General features: G+C 39.1%; 1 protein-coding gene across 1 annotated transcript in view; it reads right to left on the bottom strand.

Moving 5' to 3' along the window:
- SEX4 (dual specificity protein phosphatase (DsPTP1) family protein) overlaps positions 1–20,457 on the bottom strand; it is a 417,122-nt gene that overhangs the window by 330,589 nt on the left and 66,076 nt on the right. The window lies entirely within an intron of this gene.

A 20,457-nucleotide genomic window follows, 5' to 3' on the forward strand; every position in this document is an offset into this window, starting at 1 on the left:
GGTATTTCACACAACCTTGGTAAGTTAGTCCAGGGTTGTATTTTATTTCTGCATTGAAACATTATGAGATGCATAGTACACTTAACCTTTCAAAGTACTTTTCAACTAAGAGTTTATCGTTATCTCTATGTTATCATCTAACCATGTGAAGCAGCTCCCCTAAATTTGAGGGGCGATGATCTTCAAGATATCTATCTTCCCACTGATAAAAGATATCGTGAATATAAATTTCAAGCAAGCTTGAAATCCCATGATAGTGAGACATCACCACAAAATAATATTAATCAAATAAGTTTTATCTCGAGTGCCACAGTAACCAGTCCTGTGCATTATGCCATTTGCCGCAATAGTGGTCATAAAGATATTGTTTTATTTCAAAAAATTCAGTCCAACAGTGGACCACATGTTAATGCCCCAGTTCTTATATCAATAAGCGCAAGATGACTTCATTCGAATTTCATTTGACAGGTCCTGTTTTTGGGCTTATATATCGAAATCTTAAATAGAGAAGGGCCCATGTATCATTAAAAGCTAGGCCACAAAGGGCTCAACGTATGAGATGAAAAAGACAAGTTAAACGAGGCCCAATAAACAAAAAAAGAGGGTTCCCAATATAACAAAATAGGGTGCACCACCCCCACCACTTGGGGCAAAGAGATCAAAAGAACCATTGAAAGAACCAAGGATATGAACGGTTTCAAATTCCCTCCAGGAACAGAAGGGTCATGAGGGCCCCAAGAGATAATTGGCAACGTTGCATGTTGCAAGTATTGTTTCAACAAATATATCGTGGAGAGTCCAGAAAGGAACTTATTGGAAATATCAGAGAAAATATCAGCAAGCATAAACATGGACCTCAAAAATTTGAAAAATCAGCAACCTAAACATCTAAGAAAAGTTGGAAATGTAGGAAGAAATCAAAAATACCCTGCAACATTGATGATTGGAACAATATAAATGCCCCATGTTACACCATATATTGTATTGGGTGTCTAAAGACCATCTCATGACACCCAAGGACTTCCTATGTACTAGTTGCAAATCTTGATGGCATTTTCATATTGCACATGTTATTTTGGTGCTACCCTCACAGTTTACCTAACCCTTAGCCATCCAAACGGGAAGGTGGCAATCTTACAAGATGACCTGGCAGTATTATTTATCATGTTCTTATGCTCATTACAGCGCATTAGATTGATTGGTCGTGTTTGTATCAATTGTGGTCTTGTGGAGGTTTCTTTAGTAGCAAATTATGTACATTCATCTTGTTCCAGGTGTTAGTCCATTGTCGATCATTGGTGGAGAAATATCCTATCACCTTTATCTTATGCTTTTGATGTTCTAGTCATTATTGTCACTCGGTTTTCACATGATGGATTCAAGACAGATTTTTGATAGCTTTGTCTTTTAACTTGGTAGGGTTCTTTCCTAGTGATTTTCCTAGATGTCATTCCCATGTTATCCATCCATCATTTTGTCTAGGTACCATCCATTATTACATTATCTTTTTGTTTTACCTAGAGAAAATTCATACTATGCCCATATTCCGTCATTTTCCCGCTCCTAAAAGGTGCATGATCAATTTAATCCATCTTCATAAAGTTTGTCCTTCATAACTAACCTGTCATTTAACTTTCTTATATCACATTTCTTGTGTGTGGACATAGAAAAGTAGTATGGCATATCTTATTGTTGATTAATCAAACTCAAACCTAAGGTTAAAGTGTTACATTATTGACCTATTTTATTACTAGGTTTTAAACCTTAACTGAGGCCTTATTCCCTAACTTGAAATTTTAAATTAAAAATAATAAATAAATAGAAAACAAGAAGGAAAAAGCACTAGGGAATGGAATGCAACTTGACATTCATGTGGTAGAAAACTTGACGGTAGCACTCCCCTTTGACACACATGTTGAGGCAATCCATATTAAAAAACATATTTTGGGAATGGTTGCCGTCATAAAAATTCATTTTGATTACTCAACATTTGCTCACTCACACATGCCACTTTGTTGACCAATTAATTGGCTTGGCACATATGTTGAGGAGGTGGTTGAGCTTGCACAACTTCTCAAGGTTAGTTATGCATGCACACTATCCACTTATCCAACTTCAAATTCATTTAACTATTTTTTATTCACCCTATCTTCTAGGCACTCTCTCTTGGGTGGTGCACTCCACTAGAAATTCCACTAACAATTTGAAACAAACCCTATTCACACCATGCTTTCACCTTGATGATGGTATTTGACTTGAAACTACTGCACCCTTACTATTTTGACAAGATTCTTCGCATGGGTCAAGATTTGCATGTAGTAGGGATCACATGGATATCATTCTTTTATTCCTAGGACCTGGTCTCTTGTTATTTTGAAGTGGCACACCTTCCTTGGTGGACTACTTGCTATTTGGAGACTGTTGCCCCTATTTTCAATATGGGTATCTATATGTTTTTTTTTCATTTGGTAGCACCATTATAAGCCTAAAGAATGTAAATCAAAGCCTTGTAGGCCATACGATGTTACGTATTGTAGTGCCCTAGGCCTATTATGGTCAGTCGTGCTTAGTTTTCTTAGACTCCACTTTTAGGTCTTTCATCCCATACAATATTGGAGGTCTTTGTTGAAAAATGTGTAACTACGTTCAGTCTTCATAAAGATGAAATGTACTTTTGATTCTTGTAAAGTGTAAAATGAAAGAAAATTATTATTATTATTATTGGAGCATGGGTTTCATGCTCAAGGTCTTTTATTTTATAGGTCAAGCACCCATTGAGTGCTTCTAGGGTTTGTCCTAGGTCAAGAAGTCAAAAGAATCATTGTCATAAGTTGGAGACCCCATCGAGCACATTGTAACTTGTAAAGAAATTTATTTTTGTCTTAAAAAATGTCCAGATACCCTCCAAGACCAAGTTGGTCTGGCAGCTGGCAAGTCAGCCTCAAAGGAAGAGCCACCTCCACCTTGAAGAGCCTATCTATATGAGGGAACTCGTTCTCCTTGACACAAATTCACTCATCTCTCATCCTAGCAAAGAAGAAGGAAGAAGAAGGCAACGAAGAAGGAAGAGGACGAAGAAGATCTTTGTTTGGGCTATTTCTCTCTCACACATGCTAAGGAGAACTAGGGTTTTTGTAGTAGATCTAGGGTTTCTATCTACAAGTTTGATCTTGGAGAAAACAAGGCAAGTAGATCAAGCAAAGGTCACCAAGGGTCATCATCAAGCTTCTGAAGTGAGGGAAAGGCAAGCAAAGGTCAAAGGAAGGCTCAGAAGGCAGATTGAAGCTCACACGTGTGACAACAGCAACTGCTGGGGGGGCCGAAATTTCAAATCTGCGGTGGAGGCCAAAATTTTGCAATTGGAGGATGAATAAGTGCTACTGGAAGAGATTTGATTGGGCTTGACTAGATCAAGGTTAGCACATCATCGAAGAGGTTGGTCTTGGTCTTGGAGTGTCCTGAAGTAAGTCTTAAGGTCTTGGAATTCGTCAATTAAAGAATCTATAAGGAAGAGAAGAGATTTGTGGGTTTTCCTCTCAAGTGGAAAGGTTTTGGCCCTGGCTTGCAACCTATATTTTGTGTTCTTGTTCTTCTTGTTTTTGGTAGTTGTTTGATGATACACACATATAATAATAAGTAACAAAGCTAATAAGTAAAAAGACATCACAAGCAGTTATCAAGTAAAGAGAAATCACTATAATCATTGCCCTATAGATTTCTCAACATGGTTTCAGAGCTAAGGTTGACTAAGGGCATTATGAAGATCTCTACTGCATTGAGGAAGCTCTTCAAGAAGTGTTCAAAGGTAGCAAGCCATCTCAAGAAAGGCATCAAGGAAGCATGGAATCTTCTATTCACTGCAAAGAAGGAAGTAACCAAGATAAAGGATGAAGGACTCTTCTCAGCACTCACTGGCACATTCCAAGACGAGAACATTTGGGTAATCGATAGTGGTGCATCTAGACACATGATTGGTCATCACAAACAACTGAAGACATTATCAAAGGGAAAATCTTCTTACTTAGTGAAACTTGGAGATAATAAGAGCTAGCATGTAAGAGGAATTGGATCAACCTCCATAGAGTTGGAAAATGGAAGCAACATTCATCTCAACAACATCCTATTTGTTCCAGGTTTTCATAAGAACTTACTTTCTATTTCAAGTTTAGAAGATAAGGGTGATAGAGTAGCTTTCATTGATGGAAGAGTTGTAGTATGAGTAAGAACTCAAGCATAGAGAATGCTAGAGTAATTGGTATTCATGAAGGAAGACTTTACAAGTTGATATCTCCTCTTGCACAAGCTTTGGTTCACATTGAAATCAGCCCATGTGAACTCTGGCATATAAGATTTGGCCATATTCATTTCAAAATCCTTCCAACTCTAAGTTCTATAGTAAAAGGAATCCCCGAATTGAAAGAAGATCATGAAGGACTATGCAAAGGATGTGCATTGGGTAACAATAACAAGAGACCATTTGGAAGCAGTGTTTCACGGTCAAAAGAAATCTTGGATCTCATTCATTTCGATGTCTGTGGTCCTATGACTCCTAAATCACTTGGAGATCATCTATATTATGTCACATTTATAGATGATCATTCAAGGAAAACTTGGGTTTACTTGACGAAATCCAAGGACGAATTATTTACAAAATTTCAAGAATTCAACGCTGAAGTTGAGAACCTTACAGAAAGGAAAATCAAGATACTAAGATCCGATAATGGAGGAGAGTACAGATCCAAGGAAATTATATCTTTCTGTAAGGAGTCTGGGATTAAGAGGGAGTTGATAGTCCCATATAATCAGAAACAAAATCAAGTTGCAGAGCGAAACAACCAATCCATTGAAGAAAGTGTAAAAGCAATGTTACATGATCAAGATCTACCAAAATTTTTGTGGGGAGAAGCCACGAAGACAGTTGTATATATTCAAAATCGAAGTTCCCATAGGTCACTGGATAACACAACACCTGAAGAAGTATTCACTAGGAAGAAACTAATTGTAGATCATCTCTGAATCGTTGGTTGTCCTGTATATATTCATATACCAAAGGACAAAGAAAGAAGTTGGATCCATCAAGCATGAGAGGAACATTTGTTGGCTACAGCAACTCCTCTAAGGCCTATAGAATCTACATAAAAGAAGGACATCGCATAGAAGTCAGCCGAGATGTCATATTTGATGAAAGAATTGCATTCAAGAAATCAAAGGAACTTCCCAATGAACTTCCAGTATTTGAAGAAGAAGTTGACAGGGAAGAAGAAGAATCTCACCATGAAGATGAAGGTCCCAGTGAGCCTATTCAACCTGTGGTCATCCCCGAATCAAGAAAGAGACCTAATTGGTTGAATTCAACAATACTTGATGCAGAAGGTCATGGAGCAACTCGGGGAACATTCAGGGAAAGGAAAAAGCCAAAACGATATTCTGGGTATGCAGCCTACATGACAAAACTAATAGAAGCAAAGCCATCCACTTTTGAAGAAGCTGTCAATCATCAAGAATGGAAGGATGCCATGAATGAAGAATATCAATCTATAATGAAGAATGGAGTTTGGGAGATCGTGCCTAGGCCCGATGACAAATCTGTGGTAACTTCCAAATGGATCTATAAGATCAAACATGCAGCAGATGGAAGTATTGACAAGTATATGAAAAGATTTATGGCTAGGGGTTTCTCTCAACTTGAAGGCATCGACTATGAAGAGACATTTGCTCCGATAGCAAGGTATACAACTATACGTTCGTTGGTCTCTTTGGCAGCATCGATGGGATGGAACATCCACCAAATGGATGTCAAGATTGCATTTCTGAATGGCACAATTGATGAGGAAGTCTATATAGAACAACCCTTGGGATTTGAAGTTAAAGACAGAAAGGCATATGTTTGCAGATTGAAGAAGGCATTATATGGCCTCAAACAAGCACCAAGGGCATGGTATGCTAGGATGGATGCATACCTTCAGAGATTAGGCTTCACAAAGAGTTTTGTTGATCCAAACCTTTATATTAAGGTTGTGAAGGGTGAACCGATAATCATTCTTCTGTATGTAGATGATCTTCTCTTGACATGTGTAGAAGGTTGAATTGAAGAATGTAAGAAGCAATTAGCAACATAATTTGATATGAAGGATCTAGGGCTGGCGCATTACTATTTGGAACTAGAAGTCTGGCAAGGATCTGATGAGATTTATCTAGGTCAAGGGAAGTATGTGATCAAGATGTTGAAGAGGTTTGACATGATGGATTGCAAACCAATGACAACTCCGATGATCACAAACTTGAAAAGGCTAAGGAGTTCTGAATCGAGCCCAGTGGATCCTTCCAAGTATAGACAACTAATTGGCTCACTGATGTACTTGGTGAATACTCAACCAGACATATGCTTTGCAGTAAATGTTCTCAGTCAATTCCAAGTGGAGTCGAAGCATGATCATTGGATAGAAACAAAACATATTATGAGATATCTACGAGGAACCATCCACTACTGCCTGAAGTACGATAGAAGGAATGATGTCCACCTGATTGGATATACAAATTCCGACTGGGGAGGTAGTGAGCAAGATGGAAGGAGCACTACAGGAGGATGTTTCAGTTTGGGATCCTCCATGGTCTCATGGATGAGCAGAGATCAAGATATAGTTGATTTTAGTAGTATTGAGGTTGAGTATATTGCATCCTATGAAATAAGCAGAGAAGCGGTCTGCTTAATTCAGCTACTATCCGACCTATTTATAGGACCTATGGACCCTACAGTGATACATTGTGATAACACCAATTGTATGCGATTGTCTGAAGACCCAAAAGTTCATGGAAAGACAAAGCATATCAACAACAAGTATCACTATATTCAGAAGCTAGTACAAGATGGTGTATTGCAGCTACAGTATATCTCCACTGATGAGTAGGTAGCTGACATATTGACAAAATATCTTCCTAATAAGAAGCTTGTGTATTTGAGAGACAAGCTTGGTTTGGGTGATGTATCCTCCCTATTTGAGAGGGAGAGATAGGCACATCATTCTTGCCTTCACTTGGGAAGACGGAATGGAGGATTGGGTAAGCATCTGGCACCAATACTCTATGAGGATGTGGTAGGGCATCCAAGATGAGAGTAGTCATGGACCGATATTCTTTGAGGATTGGCTATCCAAGATAAGAATAGTCCAAAGAAGTTCATACTCTGTAAACACCGGGGGGAGTATGTACCTTGAGAGACAATGATGATGGTGACTATAAATCATCGGCCTCACCAGCATTGTTCTCTAATATTGTCGAGAAATAGAGATGTTAGTCAAGGCTTTGCTATATGACAATGTTGGTTGGTATGATGCTAAAACATATGGGTTACTAATCCGACTCTTCTTATGAGATCTCTTCAGATTGAGAATGTCCATGTACCATATATGAATACCTCCCTAGTTAAGAGGGAGTGTTGAAAAATGTGTAACTAGGTTCGGTCTTCATAAAGATGAAATGTACTTTTCATTCTTGTAAAGTGTAAAATGAAAGAAAATTATTATTATTATTTTTGGAGCATGGGTTTCATGCTTAAGGTCTTTTATTTTATAGGTCAAGCATCCATTGAGTACTTCTAGGGTTTGTCCTAGATCAAAAATTCAAAAGGGTCATTGTCATAAGTTGAAGACCCCATAGAGCACATTGTAACTGTTGAAGTTTCTAAGTTTACTTAGTTAGAAACCCTCCATGCACTTTATCTGATCTATTCCTACCTACTTGTTATTTTCCTTAACAAGTTATTTACAATGTAAATACTGAAAATAAATACTAATGCATGCTCAACATATTACAGATAAGCAACTGAAAGAAACAAGAACAAACACACCATATGACACCGTTATTTTTGGACTAATGTCCCCGGAAAAACCTAATACGGGAAAATCGGTGCAGCTATCTGAGGGTTTTCTTATTAAGCAATATCAAAGTACAATACGGGTGCCAAACCTGGCCTACCCAACAGAGAATTTCCTTGGCAGTAATACCTCTCAGGTTCTGACAAATCTATTCGCTGAAACCCCGGATAATCCTTCCAGCAGCTACTCAGCACCAATCTGACCCAGAAACCCCAACATCTGCCCAATCTGGACTGCGTCAACCTCTCCTAGCCTAGCGCTGGCCCTATGTCAGCCTATATTGGCCTGCGTCAGCCCTAGGAGGCCCTGCGTTAGCTCTCTGAGCCTCTGTGTCAGCTACGCTCACCCCTCTGGTGCTCTACGCAACACTTAGCTGCCTCCATGTGGCCCTGCATGAGCACTGGCTGCTCTTGCGTCTCTCTCTTTGGCTGCTCTGCTGCTCTCCCAGCACTATCTCTGTCTCTCTGTCTCTCTATACTTAATGCCCCTCAGTTGCTCTCCCGATCACTGATTCTATCTTTCTTAGCAAACCCCGCTCTAGAGAATAGAATGACTGATCACTCTGGTGAATTCTCCAAGTGGCCCTCAAGCCTCCTCTCATACTTTTCATGTTGACATATCAACGGCCGAGATTAAGTCCCTAATCAACGACTAAGATTAGATCTAGCTTGATCCATGTTTCTGGACCATTCTAACACAGATTCATATTAATACACATTAATATTTTATTTTCCCTAAGTTTAGACTAGGGACTCCGTTAAAAATATTAATTATTTTAATATCTCCTGATCTGTTTAGAATCTACCCAAACCCTTTCTGGGTATTGGGGATCTCATGTGCCCCAACCTCTCCACCAAATTCCTTGGCTAGAGCACATCCGATGCTACCCAAAGAACCAGTAACTTGTAAAGAAAATTATTTTGTCTTAAAAAGTGTCCAGATACCCTCCAAGACCAAGTCAGCCTGGCAGCGGGCAAGTCGGTCTAAAAGGAAGAGCCATGTCTAGATAATTTGTATTACTAACATATTTTTGTCTACGGTAAAGATTGTAATCCCTAGATAACATACAAAAGTCTCATATTAGAACATTAATCCTTATCTTCTAGGGTTCGCATGTAATCTAGGATGTCAAGCAAAAGTCATAATATTAATTGAAGGAATAACTTGAGTTTCAATATCTTGGGATTCCATCCTCCATGGTTATATAGAATATCTAACTTGAGAAATTGAATCATGTTCTTAGTATCACATGTTTTGCTTGATAGTATGTATTATAAGCATAAAAGATCATGGCTTAATACAAAGAGAACACTTCAAGGAATCCTTACAAGGTTTATCAAGAAACATCTCCAGGTATGTCTTAGACTCTACATTCTCTTAATATAAAAGGTACGTTCATCTTATTTTGAAATTTGTACTACTAACATATGTTTGTCTAGTTTCTGGGTATTGGAGATCTCATGTGCCCCAACCTCTCCACCAAATTTCGTGGCTAGAGCACATCCAATGCTACCCAAATCAACAGCAACTTGTAAAGAAAATTATTTTTGTCTTAAAAAGTGTCCAGATACCCTCCAAGACCAAGTCAGCCTCGCAGCTGGCAAGTCGGTCTAAAAGGAAAAGCCATGTCCACCTTAAAGAGCCTATATATAGGAGGGAACACGTCCTCCTTGACACACATTCACTCATCTCTCATTCTAGAGAAGAAGGAGGAGGACGAAGATCTTTGTTTGGTGTATTTCTCTCTCACACGTGCTAAGGAGAACTAGGGATTTTGCAACAGATCTAGGGTTTCTATCTACAAGTTCGATCTTAGAGAAAAGAATGCAAGTAGATCAAGCAAAGGTCACCAAGGCTCATCCTCAAGCTCCAGAAGTGAGGGAAAGGCAAGCGAAGGTCAAAGGAAGGCTCAGAAGGCAGATCAAAGCTCACATGTGTGGCAGCAGCAACTGCTTGGGGGACCGAAATTTCAAATCTACAGTGGAGGCTGAAATTTTGCAGCTGAAGGTCGAAGAAGTGCTACTGGAAGAGATTTGATTGGTTTTGATTGGATCAAGGTTAGCACATCATCCAGAAAGGTTGGTCTTTGTCTTGGAGGGTTTTGAAGTCAGTCTTAAGGTCTTAGAATTCGTCAATTAAAGAATCTATAAGGAAGAGAAGAGATTTGCAGGTTTTCCTCTCAAGTGGAGAGGTTTTTGTGAAAATTCAAAATCCCGAATCACTACTGCAGCAATTGATTAAGTTTCTCCTACTTGTTAATTTCTAAATCAAGTTACTTATTGTTTCCTACAGTAAATATCAAAACTAATACACTGCAGTCTACACCATTTAAATTATAAGCGGAAACAAGAAACTGAACAAGAAAGAGACAATACACACACATCTACATAGTTATTTTTGGACAAACGTCCCCGGAAAAACCCAATGCAAGAAATTTGATCTCCTTCTAGGCTCTGCGTTGCCACTACGTTGACCAACGTCAGCCTCTCTCTAGACATTGTTCTATCCTCTCTGCCTTGTACTCTCTGGCCCAAGAAAAGACTCCTCACCAGATACTATCTTTGCATCTCTCTGCAAAATATTACTATCGAAAATCTCTCCGACAGCTACTCTGCTTCAGAAAATCAAACTTCTGATCTTCTCTCTATGTGTTCTCCAAGTGCCCCTCAAGCCTCTTCTTATATCTTACTGTTGAACAACCAACGGCCCAGATTAACTTCTAATCAATGGCTTAAATCATTGTGGCTTGATCCTTGTCTTCTTCTAGAAGTTACACCCACAGATTAGATTAATACCCATTAATTATTTTAATTTCCTAAGTATAGACTTAAGATCCAATTAAAAATAATTAATTATTTTAATAAAACTGTCTGTGGGTGGAATTTCCCAAAACGATTTATGGGGATTGGAGAATACATGTGTCCAAGCCTCCCTGCAAATTTTGAGACTTAGAGCACATCCGATGCTACCAGAAATCAACACTCCCTCTTAGTGAGGAATGTGCTCTAGCAATGAAACCTGCTGAAGCATCTCTATGTTCTATAACATCTCCTTCTACGCTATTGATGTCTGACATTTGTCCACCAACTACTGCGCAAATGTTGCATCTACACTGTTGCTGACCTTGCCATTGTCAACATTGCATCTGTACTGCAACTCCCTCTTAATTTTGCATTCGTGTTGCTGATGGCACTGCCACTGCCAATACTACATATGCACTGTGTCCTTCTCCAATTGTTGTTGCTACTACATCAGCAACAGAAAAGCATCCCAAATTACTGAACTGGTGTTCAGTATGATGCATCTCATTGTTGGAGTCTAACTGCTGCTAGTCTCTACACTGACCCTCTGAAGCCTCTGCGTTGTTGCTGACCTCTGCTCTATGCCATCTGCATTGCTGCCAACTCTGCTCTATGCCATCTACATTGTTGCCAACTCCGCTCTGCGTTGCTCAGTCTCTAGCACTAGTAGCCACTATAACTATCACTCCAGCACTCCTCTGCACCAATTGACACTCGTCCATCCTACTACTACTGATCTGGCCTCCCGTAACAAGGAATTGATCCGAGAGGTGGGCTGCTCAAGGATCCTTCCCATCTGCAGTCCTTTCGAACTAAAGCTCTAAATCAGTCCACCTCCCTCCTAGAGGTATCTCGGCTAGCATGGCAAACTCATCATCCTCGATCTTCGCGGTTGCAACTTTTGGATCATGCTTCTCATCTTTGTCCTTCTTTCTGAGAGGACATCGTGTTGCATAGTGATTGAGTTCACCACACCTTAAGCATTTGATCTTTGAAACATCTTTCTTCTTCTTCTATTACTCCTACTGCCCCTTGGATGCGAGGCTTGCATTCTCTTCCTCCTCCTTGGTCTTCGACCCACTGTTGCTGCTTCCGTCAAGTTTACACTTGACCAAGTCTCTCCTCAACTCCTCTTGCTTAAGAGCTGCCCACATTTCATCCCAGTTTGGCAAAGTTGCCCTGCCCAAGATGCTCTGTACAAAGACTTTCCACTCCTCAAATACTGAATTTAGGGCCAGTCTTTCCATCTCCGAACCTTGAGATGTTGACCCCATAGTTGCCAACTCATCTTGGGTCTCCTGAAGCTTTGCAAGGAACAAATCAATGTGTTCCCCCTTCTGCATCTGCATAGATCTCATCTTTTGCTCCAAGTACATCTTTTGTTGCTCGGAAGATCCTTGATACAACATCGACAATGCATCCCACATCTCCTTGGCAGTGTTTCTGCCAGCGATGTGACAGGCTATGTTCCTTCACTCCGTCGAGGATCATTCTCTTTGTCTTCGCCGTATCTCCCTTGTACTTCTTAAGCGGATCTGGATCTACTAGCTTAGCTACCACGCTGTCGATGTAGACTTTGAGAAAATGCTCATCCAGAAGGCATGACATCCTTGCCCTCCAGATCACATAGTTGGATGCCCTATCCAACCTATCTTGATCTCTCAGTCCACTGGCTGCCATCTCTGCCAATCGAAAAATTCAAATCTCCTCCTCTCTCCTCTATGCAACACTAGACTGGCCTACGCACTTCCTGCTAGAGCTTGTAGATCTATCCCTCTCCGCTGCTTCTCAGCAAGTGAGAATTCGAACTCCTTGGCTGGAAGTCCTCTGAGGAAGAATTCCCTCAACCGTGGCTCTCTCTTTCCTCTGACATCTTTCTACCCAGCAACTCCTTGCTGAAAACTGCGTCCCACCAAAAACCCCCCTTCGCTAAAGCTTCTGTTGCGCTGCTCCCTCTGCTGCTGACAACTCTCGATCTAGAAATCCTACCTCTCTGTTGACTCACTCAGAGAGAGATTTATCATGAAAATCTTGCCTGCCTGGCCTGACCGCGCAAACCCTCAGGGGATTCGAATTGTTGCCTCTGCAGGAATTTTGAACTCCCTTCCTCCTTCAACGCTGGGCTCTTCCAGCGCTGTTCTCTTGTTTCACCTGCAGCTCTGATACCATGTGAAAATTCAGAATCCCGAATCACAACTGCAACAACTGATTAATTTTCTTCTACTTGTTAATTTCTAAATCAAGTTACTTATTGTTTCCTACAGTAAATATCGAAACTAATACAGAAAATATCGAAACTAATACACTGCTGTCTACACCATTTGAATTATAAGTGGAAACAAGAAACTGAACAAGAAAGAGATACGACACACGCATCTACACAGTTATTTTTGGACAAATGTCCCCAAAAAAACCTAATGCGGGAAAAGCGGTGCAGTAGCTGAGGGTTTTATTATTATGCAGTAGTAATTCTGAGTAAAATTCGTTGGATGCCCAACTGGTTATCCTATACAAAGATAAACTAGACAAAACGAGTATTGAGATGCTCACACCCTGTCACTGGAAGAATCTGACCCTGATCTCGTTGGAAAGAGGCTCTGCATCCCTTCTGCGTCAGCCTCTGCGCAGAACTGCATCAACCCTATGCAGTCTTTGCGTCACCTCTGCCGGGGACTACACTGCTCTTCCTTCTGATCCTCTGTTGCACATAAACTTCGATTCCCAGCCTCCCGGTCTCACACCCTGGCTCCCGGCCTCTGAAACTCGATTTCTTCAGCAGGAAATTCGATCTCCCTCTAGGCTCTATGATGCCACTGCGTCAGCACTGTGTGGGCTAGCGTCAGCCTCTCTCTAGAAGTTGTTCTGTCCTCTCTGCCTTGTACTCTCTGGCCCAGGAAAAGACTCCACACCAAATACTATCGCTACCCCTCTCTGCAAAAGATCACTATCGAAAATCTCTCCAGCAGTTGCTCTGCTTCAGAAAATCGAACTTTTGATCTTCTCTCTGTGGGTTCTCCGAGCACCCCTCAAGCCTTTTCTTATATCTTTCTGTTGGACAACCAATGGCCCAGATTAACTTCTAATCAATGTTCCACCAAGACTTCAGGATGGGGGGACGCAAGTGTCGGGAGACGCACAAGGGGGATGCGTGGGAGTACCCTCAAATTTTAGGGAAATTTAGGGGGGACGGGGATACGTCGGGATATATATATATATATATATGAAAGCATAAATATATTGATCCATACATAATTGAATTAAATAATGGAATACATTAATCCATGTTCATCATTCTATAATCTACATTGATTTAAAAATTAAATTTATCAGTCATCATTCTAGAAAGTAAATTGATTTAAAATTTAAATTCATCATTTATCATTCTAGAATTTAATTAGTAGTAGATACCAATGTTATCAGAACTGAATCAATAATCGAACTGAAAAACCCTCTTAACAAAAACTAGTCGACCAAAAACACCTAAATATTTAAATTTTGTAGAAAAACATATATATTCATGTGCATCCATATGAATCCAAACCATTTATACACAAATAAGCAAAAGTTCTCATTTATATAGCATGTAAGGGTGCACATAACCAAAATGGCACCGAGTGAAATCCATCTTTGAACTGAAAATACATCAACAAATAGGCTCTAGATGGCCTCAAGCATCTAAAAAGATCATGCTACAAGCCTACAACAAATACCTACATATCATCAAAATCATTACCTCTATTGGGATCTTCGTAATCAATATCACCCTCTAAGCATTAAAATAAGATAGAAAAAACGTAGCATGTCAAGTCAAGATTTTGTTTGAGTGATGGGTACATTTTTAGTAAGGTCATGAGAGAGGAGTTTAACAACCAATGCCACTAACATCAAGGTACATAGAGGGCTTGGTGCTCTTGATTAAATATTAGTTCCATAACCTCATGCATAACAAAATCAAATGGAAACGTTGCAATCCCCCCCGATACTAAAATCCTGAAAAACTGTTAAGTGTGCTAGATTTTGAGTGAAAACTAAAATTATACTTTCTCCATATGAAATCCAATGAGATCGGAACCACCCTCAAACATCCTGAGTCATTTCATGGTAATGTTAAAAATTTAAGTAAAACTGACATTCTCTTTTATCTTTCATTGAGATGAAAATGAAAGATAAAAGAGAATGTCAGTTTTACTTTAAGAATTTAATATTACCATGAATTACATAGCAATAATAGGGCCATAAGCTTAAATATTAGTCTTTCCCATAGGTGCTACTGGGCGCCCCCCCTCAAAAGGGGTGCTTCTGGGCGTCCCCCTCAAAAGGGGGTGCGTCCAGAAGCAGCCCTTTTGGGGAGACATGTCCCCCACACTGGGGAAACGTTTTCCCCTACGTCTCCCCAAAAGGGGGACGTGGGGAAACATTTCCCCAAGCGTCCCCCCGCGCAGATGCATGGGTAGCGTGGGGTGTGTACACCCCACCTTGGGGACACGTCCCCGTGGAACACTGCTTCTAATCAATGGCTTAGATCATTTTGGCTTGATCCTCGTCTTCTAAAAGTTACACCCATGGTTTAGATCAGTGTTGCGGGGGAGCGCCCCCCCCCTCGATCCCGCTCCCAATCCGCGCTCCAGGCGGAAGCGACTTGGGAGCGGGTCAGGGGCGCGCTCCCTAAAAAAAATTTCGCTCCCTGCCTTTTCGGGAACGTTTTGCCTTTTTTTGCAAATTTTTTTTGTAGTAATGTTCGAAATGCAATTTTTTTTGAAAGAAACAAATAATTTTTTAGTGGGGTAGCTTAATGATCAAGTCTATGGTGCTAGTATTGATATGCTATTCATGGTAATGTTAAATTCTTAAAGTAAAAGTGACATTCTCCTTAATCTTCATTTTCATCCTTTTACTTAAATTTTTAACATTACCATGAAATGACTAGGTTGTTTGAGAGTGGTTCCGACCTCATTGGATTTCATATGGAGAAAGTAGAATTTTAGATTTCATTCAAAATCCAGCAGACTTGTCAGTTTTTCAGGATTTCAGGATTGGAGGATTGCATTGTTTCCATTGTATTTTGTCATGTATTAGGGTATAGAAATCGTATTTAACTCAAGAGCACCAATCCCTCTATGTACCTTGATGTTAGTGACATTGGTTGTCGAACTCCTCTATCATGACCCTCCTAAAAATGTACACATCACTCAAACAAAATCTTGACTTGACATACTATGCTTTTTCTATCTTATGTTAATGCTTAGAGGGTGATATTAATGACAAAGATCCCTATACAGATACAGAGGTAATGACAAAGATACCTCTGGATATTAATGCTTAGAGGGTGATATTAATGACAAAGATCCTGATTTTCCAACAAGACTAAAAAATTAAACATTTCTCGTGGTGGCAAGAGGCCCAAGCATAAGAAATAGATAATAGATTTACTTCTCTTTTCTAGTTTCTAGTAGTTTTTATAACTATTAACTCTTTCATATTTATTATGATATTTTTTTAAACAATATATGACAATTTAAGTTTGAAGTTGGAATTATAACACATTAGTAATGAATTATGAATATGATGCTTCAAGAAAGTTGAAAGTTGTTTCATTTTATAACATTTCATTTCATGTTAGATATTATTTGTTGTAATGGTTACACTTAGCTTACAAGTACAACTTTGGTGATCAATGATGATAAATGTTATATATTGAAATTTGAAAGCTTGAAACTTTAAGATTGATGAATCATGAGACTCAATATGTTGTATGTTACTATGTTACTAACTTGTGGACATGGTTGATGAAGTTTATAACTTCTAGATGATTGTTGTTATATGGTTCAATCTATGTTTTTTTATGTTTTTTATATCTAATTCATTATTCTACATGTTTTTGTTGACATATATGTATCAAAATATAAAAAACATAAATATATATATATATATATATATATATAGATTAAATAAAAAATGCTCCGGGATTCGCTCCCAAACCGGGAGCTTTTGAAAATGTCGCTCCCGCTCCCATATATATAATTCCCATTAATTAATTAATTATTAACATAGGGTCATAGGGTCCCATATTGACCCTAAGTCTAAACTTAAAAATAATTAATTATTTTAATAAAATTGTTTCTGGGTGGAATTTCCCAAAACGATTCATGGGTATTGGAGAATGCATGTGTCTAAGCCTCCCTGCAAATTTTGAAACTTAGAGCACATCCGAGGCTACCAGAAATGAACAGTTTTGGCCCTGGCTTGTAGCCTATATTATGTGTTCTTTTTCCTCTTGCTTTTGGTAGTTGTTTGATGATACACACATAATAATAAGTAACAAAGCTAATAAGTAAAAAGATATCACAAACATTTATCAAGTAAAGAGAAATCACTATAATCATTGCCCTATAGATTTCTCAATAGGCTTAAGATGGTCCTACTTTGACACATGGTTTAGTGGAGGCATTGGTTTTGTAGGGATGATTACTATTTGTAGGGCCAGGCCAACTAATGTCTTAAAGCACACCTATGTCCTATCCATATGGTCATGTTTCATGAAGTCTATATGCATTCTTTGGCCCTGGTATATCATTCACTTCCAGTTCTCAACATGCCAGTCTCATAGTTTCCAAATTTTAACATTTCCCAAGGCATTTCATGGATCCCAAAGCATAGGATTATGGGGATAAAAAGTCAACAAAGGCTCAAAATGCTCAGCGTAGTTTCTACTTTCCATGCCACATGGAAATTTTGTCAAAATGTGAAGCATCATGGAGATATGCTCAGTCAAAGGTGGTTGTCCTCCATTTATGGCACATGTGGACTCTCTTTGGACATATTGGGGCCAATCCATGGTCAAATGAGGCATGTGTCATATCAAAAGTCATCTATGAAACGTCGGGCATATCAACAAACACAACACACAATTTACCAAAAGTTTTCATCTACATCAAGTTATGAAATGTGAAAATATTCATGCTAAAAAGCCCATGTGCCCAAATTGCAAATCAAGCAAGACGTTGGAGATCTACTCTTATGGCTCTTTAAACGAGGGGTCGGCCACAATGTGAGGCTTTTGAGGGCTCTTCAAAGGGTTAAAGATGACCATTGAACTAGGCAATAAAAGAAAAGTCAAATAAATCAAGTAAGCAAGCAACAAAGTTATATAGGTATTTTAAAGCAAGTCAAAGGACCAAGTCGACGTCAAAAACCAAGCCATGGGTCATATCAAGAGAAACATTGAGGACTTCAAGGGCTAATCAAGGAGATTTTAGACCTAATACAGTTGTTGTTGTTGAAGTTAGCTCAAATAGGTGCTTCCACATAAGATTTGTGTCTTAGCATGTGGAAGTGGTCCAACAGATGGTTTTTCCCCATATGACATTATATTTATAAAGTATCTTTTACTTTACGATTGTAAGTGACTTAAGTTGCCTTAACAGAAGTTTAAGTCACAATCATTGATCTCAAGAGGGCAAGATTTAATCCTGGCCATCCATCTCTTTGGAGATCTAAGGTTAGGTATTTTGTCATAAAGAGATAAAAGCAAGCTGGAGGAAAAGAGAGGCGCATTGAACACACAAGAGAACGATGAGGTTTGAGGCTGAAAAGGAGAAATAGAGAAGGAAAATCAAATTGCAGAGGTTGAGAGATTGTAGATCAAATTGAGGTCGAAATTTCCGGCAGTGCATGCATCCCAAGGCAACCATACCATATTGTACAGATTCCATAGAGTTGTACGGGTGGTCGTGCAACTGCATGCTAGGGCATCGTTAATATCAAATACGACGTTGGACAAAGTTGGAAGATTGTTGGGCTGAAATATGGGAAGTTTTCTCCAAATTTCATGAGTTGTACTAGGTTCATTTATTGTTGTAATAAATTTCCTGATTTCTCTGAGAGCTCAAAAGAATAAACATTCGCTTGTTGGTTTTCCCCTTTGGGGTTTTCCAAGGTAAAATTTGTCTCATTTATTGTGTGTGGTTTTATATTTTAGCTCTACATATGTTTTCAGTTTGTTGTTGTTCATAAAATCAAATTTGTGAAAATATTTAACTCTGGGCATAAATTTTATTGGAACATCAACCAAAATTGAAGCCTATGAAAAACTTACATGGTAATAGAGTGAGGTTATGAAAAGAAAATAAGATTCTTCTTCAAGAATTAAAATCTTTCTGGTTTTTCAAGAAAATGTTGAGGTCTTTATGGGTTTTCGAAAAAATTAGAGTTTTCAAGAAAAGGGGATTATTTTGCTAGGTTCTCAAGGAAAGGTCAAAAAAATTTTGGGTTCTCAAGCAAAGTCTAAATTTTTCTAGGTTCGCAAGGAAAAGTAAAAAAAAATTGGGTTCATAAGGAAAGGTCAAAATTTTTCTAGGTTCTCAAGGAAAAGAAAAAACATTTATGGGTTTTCAAAGAAATTGCCACGAGGTTGAGATTTGATGACATATTGGATGGGGCTTCCAACTACAGTCCTTGGAGGGAGAGGATTGCTTTAGTTTTGGAATAAAATGAGATATGGGAATTTCTTATTCAAACTCTAACACCTCCAACAAATGCTACAACACTTCAGAGCACAACTAAAGGATGTGAAAGCAAGGATAATCATTTTGGATGGGGTAAAGGATCATATTATCCCTCACCTTGCAAGACAGAAGTCAATGAGGGAGATGTGGGTAGCTCTCAAAAACCTTTACCAAGGCAATAACCAAAATCAGAAGATGGTGCTTCAAGAGAAGCTAAGAAGCACCAAAATGGCCAAATCTAAAACTTTTGCTTCTTATCTCACTAGAATCACCTAGGTATGAGATGAGTTGGTAGCAATTGGGGTAGTAGTGCCAAATTCAGAGTTGGTGATAATCGCCTTAAATGGCTTCTCAAAACAATCAAAATATTTTGTCCAAGGGATTGTGACACGAGAAACTCTTTCTGACTGGCAGAGATTATGGGATGACTTTACTCAGGAGGAGATATGGACAAGTTCCATGCATGCAGGAAAACAAAATAGTGAGGAAGAAGAGAACCTTGCTCTTGTAGGTAAGAGTAAGGGAAAGGCAAGGGAAGGCTCTGATGGTGGAGCTACCTCTAAAGGAGAGAAGAAGGACATGAGAAAAATGAAATGCTTTGTTTATCATCCATCGGAACATTATGCTATCCAGTGTCCAAACAAGGAGGAGGAGGACAATAAGAAGTCACAGGTAGCAACTTTAGCAGAAGTTGATGAATTCACAAATCAGTTCAAGAATGAGTTCTAGTTGATACCCTATCTTTCTAGCTCAACCATCACAATTAGTTGGTACATAGATAGTGGTGCTTCACATCATATGATTGGAGCACGAGAGTACTTTGTTGAGAAATCTAGGGCAGAGGGATGAGTTGATTTCTCTAGAAATGATAACTGCTTGTGATGCAACTTTACTTGGTCTTTTATTAGCTTCTTTCTTTCTCTTGATTATGTTAATGTTTTCTATCATCAAACAACTACCAAATCATAAATAAGCATGAGGCAAGGAACACAAAATGTAGACGAACGGCCAAGGCGAAAACCTCTCCAACTTGAGAGGAAAACCCAAACGAATTCTTCTTCTTATAGAATCTTCAAGTGATGAATTCCAATAACAAGACCCTTGACCAAGATTCCTCCAAGACCAAATCACCCTTTCCCTTAAGTCAAAGCAGCTTCTTCCTTGACTTCAACTTCGACCTCGGCAACCCTGCAACTTCATCCTTCCTTACTGCAATTCGGCTTACCTTCAACTTCTGCAACTTTTCAGTCCTAACTTCAAAAACCCTAGGTCACATGA

Source organism: Pinus tabuliformis, chromosome 3_1, assembly GCF_031772625.1.
Source record: "Pinus tabuliformis cultivar Carrire ecotype Pingquan chromosome 3_1, CPIR1, whole genome shotgun sequence".
Classification (NCBI taxonomy): domain Eukaryota; kingdom Viridiplantae; phylum Streptophyta; class Pinopsida; order Pinales; family Pinaceae; genus Pinus; species Pinus tabuliformis.